The 10,470-nt window shown below is 44.0% G+C and overlaps 1 protein-coding gene across 2 annotated transcripts in view; it reads left to right on the top strand.

Annotated features, from left to right (window-relative positions):
* The first annotated feature begins 9,517 nt into the window (after positions 1-9,517).
* The window catches only part of TBRG4 (transforming growth factor beta regulator 4), a 12,653-nt gene continuing 11,700 nt past the window's right edge, over positions 9,518-10,470 (top strand). For both annotated transcript variants that reach the window (XR_006679731.1, XM_045286363.1), the window contains exon 1: positions 9,518-9,581. The gene's annotated coding sequence lies outside the window, so the exon portion shown is untranslated. The remainder of the gene's footprint in view (positions 9,582-10,470) is intronic.

Consider the following 10,470-nt stretch of genomic DNA (forward strand, 5'->3'; position numbering starts at 1 on the left):
AAATGTGTTTTACACAATTGATGCATGTATAAATTGTGATCAGAGTTGTACGAGCCCCTAATAAAATGATTAAAAAAATAAATTAAAAATATTTTTAAACAAAAGAATGCTTTGGAAAGTGGCTTTCCAGAGATGCAGTTAGGTAGAATTTTAACTCCTTTATTATTTGATCTCACAATTTGCTCTGGTTTTTCATATTTTCTGCTTTTCCATTGAGGTTTTGTATTTTTTTCTTTTGTTGTCATTTTTAAATCTTTTTCTGTATATCAAATCCAGATTAGTTAAGTCTATAGAGACAGTAACTGGATGTGGTAGTTAGATAATCTGGTGTCAATTTGGGACTTGAGAGGATTAAGAGTCAAGGTGTGGAGTCTAGTTTGTCAATCCAGTCATAGCCAATGAGGCCTCTAGGTGGGCATGACCTCTCCTGAGGATTCTGGGAAATCCCATTTTTTCCTACTTGGAGGCAGGACACTCTTGCTCTCTGCTCACTCCCTAGGAGACATTGCAGCTGACAAGACACATGGAACTATGCTAGTGCCCTGAGCTGGAGAAGCCACATGGACCTACCCTGATGCAACCAGACCTCTAAAGCCGGAGAAGCCACATAGGAGACCCATGCCAGCTCTGAGATGCTTACAACACCACTGGATCCAAAGACTTTCACCCACTGGCCTGTGATCATCCTGCATTTGATGTCATTACATGTGTTTCGTGAGTCTGAAGTGGTATCGGACATATGGGCTAATAGTGGATGTATGGGCTTGGACTGGACTGGGTTGGGATGCTTTCTTAATGTACAATTGCCCTTTATATAAAACTCTCTCTTATACACATATGAGTTTCTATGTATTTGTTTCTACTCAGACTTACACACTGGATTACTGGGCCCCTGGGGGTAAGACAAGGGCAATTGGGAGGATATGAGGAGCTAAGAACGATGAGTACAAGAATCAAGAAGATGTTCCAAAACTGATTGTAGTAATAATTGTACAACTCTTCTTAACATGATGAACTATTGAATTGCATTATATGTTCATTATATGCCAATTAAAGTGTTAAAAAGTTAATCCTATCGGTCAGTTCTACTTGGTTATACAGGGTACTATGAGTTGGCATCGACTTTGTGGTCATAGATTTTGTTTTGAATGTACTTTACAATGTGGAGAAATAACTGAGACATCATGAAACAACCTGGGGGGAAAGTGTTCAGTTAGATACGTGATCCTGAGCTTATGCTTACATTGGTGCTATATGTACCCAATGTTGAGTGCTTTTCCCAATGGCATGCTTCCCTCCCCGATTTATCTATTGATGGAAACTTAGTCACCTTCTTCAGGACACACATGCCCTCTACTCTACCACCTGGGTTTCCTGTAAGGTTCACTAATCACTCTTGTAGGGGTGGCCATTAATTTGGGGTAGCCATAGAGTAATATTATATGGCAGGAGCTGATTGGGAACTATAATATCCTAGGTGTTGTTGTTGTTGTTGTGTGGGAAACTAACACTGAGGGAAATGTGACCAGGACTATATTCCCTAACTTATACCAGGGAATCTGGAAAGCTAATATTCCATGGTAGGAAAGACACCACTTTGGTAAATTAGAGATGAAGTCCAAGTACATTATCCTGCTTTAAATGTCATTCCCACAGAGTCTCCCCTAACAGCTATGCTGCCTTAAAGTGAGTACATGGTTAATTCTGTCTCCCTGTAGAAGCAGACCTTCTTTGACTATCTCCTCCAGCGGAGGCACCCATCCTGCTTCATTGTCTTCCCCCAATGCAAGTATTAGGTTTCCTCACCTGTGAGCTCAGGGACTTTACTGTGATTACCACCCACCTTGTGATGTAGTAACACCTGAATATGCATGACTAATGGCTATCTATAAAAGCCCCCAAACAGTTAAGGCCCTCCCTCCCTGAGTTAGTTTATTGTGCCAACCTGGCCGATAAACACATGTGGGGTTAATTGAAGGACAGAGGGCTAAATGGCTCGGTGAGCCTCACCTTTCGAGTTCTTGGGTCTCTTGCTTTGTGGTCGCACCAGGGTGCGGCTGTCTTAGCAGTCCCTTGTTCCAGCTTGCAAGGCTGATTTCCTGCAAGACATCCCCAAGGAGAAGCCACATGGACCTACCCCGATGCAGCCCTGAGTGCTGAAGCAGCCGTGTGGAGACCCTTACCAGCGCTGAGATGTTTACACATTCACTGACTCGGCTTTCCTCCTGCAGTCGGCGTCATTGCGTCTGTTTTGTGAGATGGAGGAGGACTTTGTGGACTGGTGTTGGACATATGGGTTAATGGGTTAATGCTGGACTTGTGGCTTGGGCAGCACTGGGTTGGGATATTTTCTTGATGCTCACTTAACCTTTACATAAAACTCTCTTATACATGAGTTGATGTGGTGTTGGACATATGGGTTAATGGGTTTATGCAGGACTTGTGGGCTTGGGCAGCACTGGGTTGGGATATTTTCTTGATGCTCACTTAACCTTTACATAAAACTCTCTCTTATACATGAGTTCATGTGGATTTGTTTCTCCAAAGTACCCAGACTAATACACTCCCCTCTCCTCTTTCCTCCTCCCACTTGTGCGGACCTGGCGGCTGAGATCATGGCCGTCCAGGAGGTGAGCATACTACCATGAAATGTGTCAGACTCCTTTATCCTCTCTCCTATCTCTCTTATTCTCCATGACTTTACTATGATCTTTATATATTATCACCTTACAATTGCACCTACAGACCTTTTATATTGCCAGGGGCTGGCTACCCTGACACTGTTGTGTGTTTTTGTTTTTAATTGAGAATGGATTTTTAAACCATATAAAGTGGCACCTACCAAAATTAAATTTTACTTCTTCTCTCCCTGGTTTGTTTGTTTTTTGCCATTACTGTTTGTTAAAGCTGTTAATGTTTGCCTGTTTGGTGATTTTTTAAAAATGAATTCTATAGAGTTAATATTCTTTTTTTTTTTCATAAAGGCCAGTAATGCCTTTATTCAGTTATTTTGTTGTTGTTATGGTTAGGTGCAATCGAGTCGGCTCTGACCCATAGTGACCCAATGCACAACAGAACAAAATACTACATGATCCTGCATCATCCTCACGATTATTTCTTTGCCTGAGCCTATCGATGAAGCCATGTGTCAATCCATCTCATTGAGGGCCTTCCTCTTTTTCACCGCCCATTCACTTAACCAAACATGATGTCCTTCTCCAGGGACTGACTCTCCTGACAACACGTCCAAAGTATGTAAGATAAGTCTTGCCATCCTTGCTTCTAAGGAGCACTCTGGCCTTACTTCTTACAAGACCGATCAGTTCATCCTGTTAGCAATTCATGGTACTTTCAATATTCTTCACCAGTACCACAATTCAAAGGCATTGATTCTTCTATGGTCTTCCTCATTCAATGTCCAACTTTCACATGCACATGACGCAATGGAGAATACCATGGCTGGGGTCTGGCATACCTTAATTCTCAAAGTAACATCCTTGTTCTTCAATACTCTAAAGAGGTCTTGTGCAACAGATTTACCTAATGCAATATGTCTTTTGATCTCTTGACTGTTGCTTCCATGAGCATTGATTGTGGATCCAGTTAAGACAAAATCCTTGACAACATAAACCTTTTCTCCACTTATCATGATGTTACCTATTGATCTAGTTGTGAGAATTTTGGTCTTCCTTACATTGAGTTGTAATCCACACTGCAGGCTACAATCCTTCATCTTCATCAGCAGGTGCTTCACTTCCTCCTCACATTCAGCAAGCAAGGTTGTGTCATCTGCATAGCTCAGGCTGTTAATAAGCCTTCCTCCAATCTTGATGCAGCAATCTTCTTCAGGTATTTAGTGGTCAGCTAATGATTGGATAGAGACCACCTTAAAAACTAGGAACCAACAAATTTCCAGTCTTTATTGAGAGGTTCTATGTAAGTGTTCGGAAAATGACTTAAGCATTCAAGTCAAGCTATTTACAGGTGTGCCTTCCCTTCACTTGAGGCTTTCTGAAGGTCATCCAGAGGTGAGCATTCAGTGCACTGTCTTAGTTATCTGATGTTGAAGTAACATAAATCCCCCAAGTGAATGGCTTTATCAGACAGAAATTTCATCTCTCACTGTTTAGGAGGCTAGAAATCCAAATTCAGAACACAAACTCTGGGAAACTTTCTGTGTCAGCTCTCGGGGAAGGTCCTCTGTTTTCTTTCAACATTTGTAGGTCTGGTGTTCTTAGGAGTTAGTTTTCCATGTGTCTTGGTCTCAGTCGTGCCCTAAACCTAGGCAGTTCCTATGCAAGGACCCTGGGTCCAGAGAATGCATTCTACTCCTGGATCTTTTTTTCTTGGTGAGAGTAGGTGTGTCTCTCTGGCCTCTGTTCACTTGTTTAATCCTGGTGGCATACTGGTTGGGCTGCTAACTGAAAAGTTAGCAGTTTGAACCACCAGCTGCTCCATGAGGGAAAAAATGAAGCTTTCTACTCCTACAAAGAATTACAGTCTCAGAAGCTTACCAGGGCTATGCGACCCTGTCCTATAAGGTCACTATGAGTTCAACAGTGAGTTTGGCTTTGGGGTTATCTCTCAAAAGAGATTGACCAAGATTCAACCTAGTCCTGCAGGTTATGTTCTGTCTCATTAACCTCCCTGACTAATCTTGCCTGCTTCACCTCATAGAGGTTAGATTATAGCACATAGGATAATTACATTAAATCACAAAATAATGTATAATTATGTAATGAGAATCATGGCCTAGCCAAGTGGGCACATATTGGAGGCATGGAGGTACAAGTCAATCCATAACAGGCCCTTTCAGGTTCTGTACAAGCATCTACACAGCCCTGGACACTGTGGCCTGGTTTCCCAAGAATCTGTTGGAGCTTTTTAAAGAGTCTTGGACATTGCATTCTCCATTTTTTCCATTTACATTGATTAAGTGGAAACAATTGTTAGCATCAATGGTAGTGCTATCTCAACAATTGCTGCTGGTTTTTCAGGACAACTGTCCTGGGAATTGGGATGTTAACACAGAGAAAGCATTGATTCGTGCCAATTCAAAACAAGTCCTATGAATCAAGTCTTTCATTGAGTTCCATTGATTGACAAGTCAAATAGGAGCAATTCTCTGGCGATGGACAGTAGGCCCCATCCAGTAGCTGCTGGAGTGCTGGCTATCACCACAGCAAGGTTTATAGCAAGGCAGCACCTTGAAATTGCGCAAGACTTTAACTGACAGCATCCCGAAAGGCTTCTTTTAAATATTTTGCCAGCGTTCTTGCTTTTATGGAGGGGAAGAGCTTCAGAAGCCTCTAGTCTACCTTTCCCGAAGTTCTTTTCCCCACCATTCTTAAATATGAGAAGATTTTAATTGCACTTTGTTTTGTAATTAAATGCTGATATTTAAAAATCAAACTGCACATAAAAATCCAGATTGCAAGACTTCCAGCAAGATGACAGACTAAAAGGCATTCGACACAGACCGTAGACAACAAAGACCAAAAGAACCAGATACAGAAGATAAACGTGGAACCCTGAGCTCTAAAAGAAAGGATAGATATGTGGATTGGATACCACCTAGAAGAAGCTGAACAACAGCAGTAAGTGAAGACATAGATGTAGTGGTTGAGTTGTTGCCCAGCCTAAAACAGCATGGCTGTTTTGAACTCTTAGAAGCAGTATTTCACAGGGACAACCTGATAATTAGCTCTGCTTAGCAAGGACCATACAAGCACCCATACTGGTAACTGGAAACCAGAATGATGTGATCCTCCCTTTGTCCCCCACAAACTTCCAGTGGCCAGAAGTGTAGCCAGTTGGTGAGCCACCTAGTGGTCAGTGACACAGACATACACCTGCACAGCTCCTGCTCCACCTAAAGGTCAGAGGTGCACAATCACTTTGTGGGCACACACTCTCCACCTTCTTGAATCAGTGGACTGTGCAGTGCCAGATTATGGACCTGCTCGCCAGCTACCCCTGGGCAGGCAAGAACTCCTTCCAGGAACAGGCTCCCTAATACCAGCCACACTCTGAATGGCATGAACTCCTTCAGGATTCAGTCTCCCAGAACCCAGACACCTTTGAGGCCAGCAGGAACTTCATCGAATACCAGCGTTGTCCTGTGCCTGCCCTCCTCCTACCTCCTCGTCTAGCAGAGTGCTGCCCCATATTGAGGTTTGCTGCCTCCCACTCCGTTTCCTCGGCTTTTGCTTGTTTCTTTTTTCATCTATTTATCTCTTCTTCCCATCTTTTACTTCCTTTTTCACTAACCTTTTATTTACTATTTTCTTTTTCCTCCTTTTCGAGCCGCCATTAAGTCCAATCTGACTCAGATACACTGTAAAGGAGAATCACTTCCTATGATTTCCAAAGCAGTCCGTCTTTATAGGAGGCAGCCCCATCTTTCTCCTCGGGGCAGCTGGGGGGTGTGAACTGCTGACTTTGCAGTTCCTTGACACCTTCCACCCCCAGCGCCACCCCTCTTTCCTGATTTTATTGTTTTTCTTCCTTTTCCTCTTTTCTTCCTTTTTCCCCTTGTTTTATTTTCCTTTTAGTTATCCATTTTTTATTCTTGTTATTGTTTGCTTTTTTCTCCACTCTCCTCCCCCGCACACACATTTTCCCCTTTTGTTTATTTCCATTTCCCCCCGTTATTCTTTTGTTCTTTTCTTCACTCATTTTTCTCTTGTACTACCCAGTGGGAGAGAGCAACTGTGCCTGCAAGGGCTAGCCTGGACCTCTTGCAGCCCCACCCACTGTGAAAGAGTTGCGACCCATTCCTGTCCAACCTGATTAATGACAGACAACAGCTAACACCAGCCAAACCCACCCTCAGTTGCACTAATGAACAGGAAACAGAGTTAACTACTCACTTAGAAGGTTGCTTGTTTGAATGCAAGCCATTAAGACCCCAGACACTATTCCAATTGAGAACCAGGCACCATTTGCTTTCATGAAGGTGAGTAGCGACCAGGGCCATGTTATCAGAATTAATTGTTCTTACAGGGCAAGAGTTAAGTGGCAGCCCAGAATCCAGCTGCTTGTCCATGGGATATGCACAACTCAGGTTTACTTTGGTGGTATAAGAGCAACTACACCAACGACAGCAACAAACCTATCAGCAAACAAACATAAAAACCTGAAAACAAACTAAGGTTAGGAAAACAAAACCCATAGAAACAAAAGGTACAACACTGTCAACCGTCCCCCTGGGGCATAAGGTGATTGCACTGATAGCATCATCACGTTTTCCAATGACACAGCACTCCAGACACTCAGTGTGAGTCTATATGAGTATCATTCCACCTTAAGCTGAAACCCACAAGTTGTTGCCCTCCACAATTTGGTCTCCCATGTGATTGAGCTCTGTTTACCCTAGGTAAGGGGATTGGTGCCTTTGCTTCCTCTCCCATCTGAGAACCCCTATCCCAAATCCAAGGTTGCAGGCAACCTCAAGGCAAGGCTGGCTTCATTCAGCTAGGCCTCTATGTTAAGTCCTTCTGGTGTAGCCCCTGAGTTATGCCATGCTACCTACAAGGTCAGCACCCAAGGACATCATGGTGCTTAGTCCATAGAGTGGTTCACCAAGGGTTGTGTAAAAACATATCCATATGTCTACCCAGAAACATAAAATCTGGCCAATTGTCCCCCTACGTTTCCTACAATCACTGTTTAGCATCCCTTCTTGATGTGAACTTACTTCTCCCCAATCATCCACCATATTCACCAACAGAACTATCAGTGTCTCCTCCGGAATATAGATGGTGCCTTCCCCTGGTCTTGGCTTGATTTTCCGGCAAGGTTCTCCTTCCGTTCCTGTGAGGGGGTCCATTGGTTGTCCCAGCCTTCTCTCGATGTTGTATAGCCTCAAGTGGATAGTCTTCTTCCATTTCCCCCGTCTTGAAGGATTGACCCCAGACCATGTGAGGTCTCCTCCTTCAAGGTGGCTCTTGTGAGGAATGTAAAAGGGGGGTAGCTTTTCCCCCTTTTTGTTCAGGAATTGGTCCCCAATATTTGCTTAATTGGTGTTTCTCCTTATAGAGGTGGACTCGTACAATACTTGTCCTTTGTGATTGGCTTAATTCACTCAGCATAATGGTTTCCAGGTCCTTCCATGTCATGTGGTTTTTCATGCTTTCATCACTGTTTTTCAGGGACGCATAGTATTCCTTTGTGTGTATATACCATAGTTTCTTTATCCATTCTTCCACTGCTGGGCATTTGGACTGCTTGCAGTGTCTTGCTATTGTGAATTGTGCTGCTATGAACATGGGAGAGCATACATCCACTCGTGTTGTGTCTCTTATGTCTTTCAGGTATATGCCTAATCGTGGTATTGCTAGATCATGTAGGATTTCAATTCCCAATTGCTTTAAATATGGACATATCCTTTTACACAAGGGCTGTATGTATTTACACGTGCAAGAACAGTGTATACAAGTCCCAATTGCTCCACAAACTCACCAGTATTTGTTGTTTTCTGTTTGGGCTAACATTGTGGGTGTAAAGTGGCATCTCATTGTGGTTTTAATCTGCATCTCCCTGATGGCTAGGGATCATAATCATTTGTTCATGTGTTTGTTAGCCATTGTACTTCACTTTTGGTGAACTGTCTGCTCATGTCTTTTTCCCATTTCTAATTGGGTTGCTATTTTCTTACTGAGCTGTTGTAGAGTTCTACATATTTTGGTAATGTGCCATTTGTCCCAATGTGTCATGGGTAAATACTTAAGTATCTTCACTGCAGATGCAATCAAGGAACACAGACAAAATTTTAGGTTTTTGAAACTGCAGTATCTAAGCAAATTGTGCTTCAGCTGGTTATGCAAAGCTATACTTGCAGTTCTCCACTCTTAGAGCTAATCCATGCCAATAGGTGCAAACCCCATCACCTCCAGCCCTCCACCAAGGTTGAAGGATACATGCATTTATAAGGGCTTCCCAAATTGCCACAGATCCTGACCCTCCAAGCCCATATACCGTGACCTGTCCCCCAACAGGCCTTTAGAACCCACGACCATTGAGTGATTCAAACTCATAGCAACCCTACAGGTGGCTGTTGTGCATAGGATTTCCAAGGCTGTAAATCTTGAGATAAATGCAAACTACTAACCCACTGCTCCACCAGGGCCTCCTCTCGTGTCTGGTCCCAGTTTCTAGACCATCCCGAGTTCATCAATAGATCTTCGATAGAAGCAATGATGCAAGAAATGAAGCGGGTGAGGAAATGAGGGAAGAGTTGAGGGGGAGGGGGAGAACCCATTGACAACAATAGAGGTCTTCCATGTTCTGTATGAAAATCTTTAGGATACTAAACGCAAAGCGCACGAATGTTTCCACCTACGCTTCGGGATTGCTGTGTTCCGTTTTTGATTCTCCCCGCCCGCCTCTCATTTCCCAGTCTCAACAAGGATGGAATTGGCTGGGAAAAGGCAGAGGGCGTAACTTCCGGGAAGGCGGCGCTGGTCAAGGTTCACTTCCGGTCGTCGCTTTGAGTGACGTACCGTGCGTGCTGCGCCTCCCGGGCTGAGGGACGACGCAGGAGACAGATGGAGGTCAGCTCCGGTGCCTGTCCGAGCGGCGTAAGTGTCATGGCAGGGGGAGGGTGGGGCTAGGAATGGGTCCCGAAGGCACCAGGTCGGGGCAGAGGAAAAAGACTAGGGCGAAGGGGTGGGGGATAAAGGTGACGCGGCCGTGGGGTCTGAACCGGGTCCCGTGCTCCCTGAGGCCGTGCTCCCTTTGCGCCCCTAGTAGTGCGCACGCGCCTGCCCTCCCAGTCCAGCGACCGCCACTGGCACCCCTGAGCCTTCCGGGTGCTTGTAGTTTGGTGAAAGTGGTTGCTTTGTAAAGGTCATTATTCCGAGTGGGTATTCGGCTTAAGCCAAAGTTACTTTAGTTAGACTTGAGAATGGGGTTTTTGCCAGGCTTATATATGGTGGGAAAGGAAAAGCAGCCAGCCAGCCGAGTTTGCACACCTGTGATGGAAGTGCACGGCCTATTTAGGGTGTAGAGTGTGTTGGAGAGGAAGGGGGGGAAAAAAACTACGAAAGTAATTGCGGGCCTTATAGTGAAGTGCTTTTAATGACCAGTTCAGGAGTTTTGCTTTTACAAGAGTTTTTGTGGTTTTTAGGTAAACTTACTGTAATCTCTCTTGGATTTTTTAACGCCCACTTACCTATCTTTAGTTATTAAAATACATCCAAAGAAGCAGTCGGATTTTGAATTGTGCACCTTGCTTTCCAGGGTCAGCTAAATGTCAAGATTCCTCCCCTGTTTTGTACATATGCTAGTGATTCTTAATCCCGGTTACTTTTGAACTAATAATAGTATCTGTTGAGCTCTCCCTACAGAGATTCCCACCCACTAGTTCTTGGTTGAGTCCAGCAGCCTGAGCCCTTGGATCACTACCTATATTATTTTGAAACACAAACAAGCTTGAAAACCTCTAAGCCAAGCTGTAGTATTTCTGGG

The sequence above is a fragment of the Echinops telfairi genome, unplaced genomic scaffold (genome assembly GCF_000313985.2).
Source record: "Echinops telfairi isolate 266 unplaced genomic scaffold, ASM31398v2 ScPeMD7_7;HRSCAF=31, whole genome shotgun sequence".
NCBI classification, from domain to species: domain Eukaryota; kingdom Metazoa; phylum Chordata; class Mammalia; order Afrosoricida; family Tenrecidae; genus Echinops; species Echinops telfairi.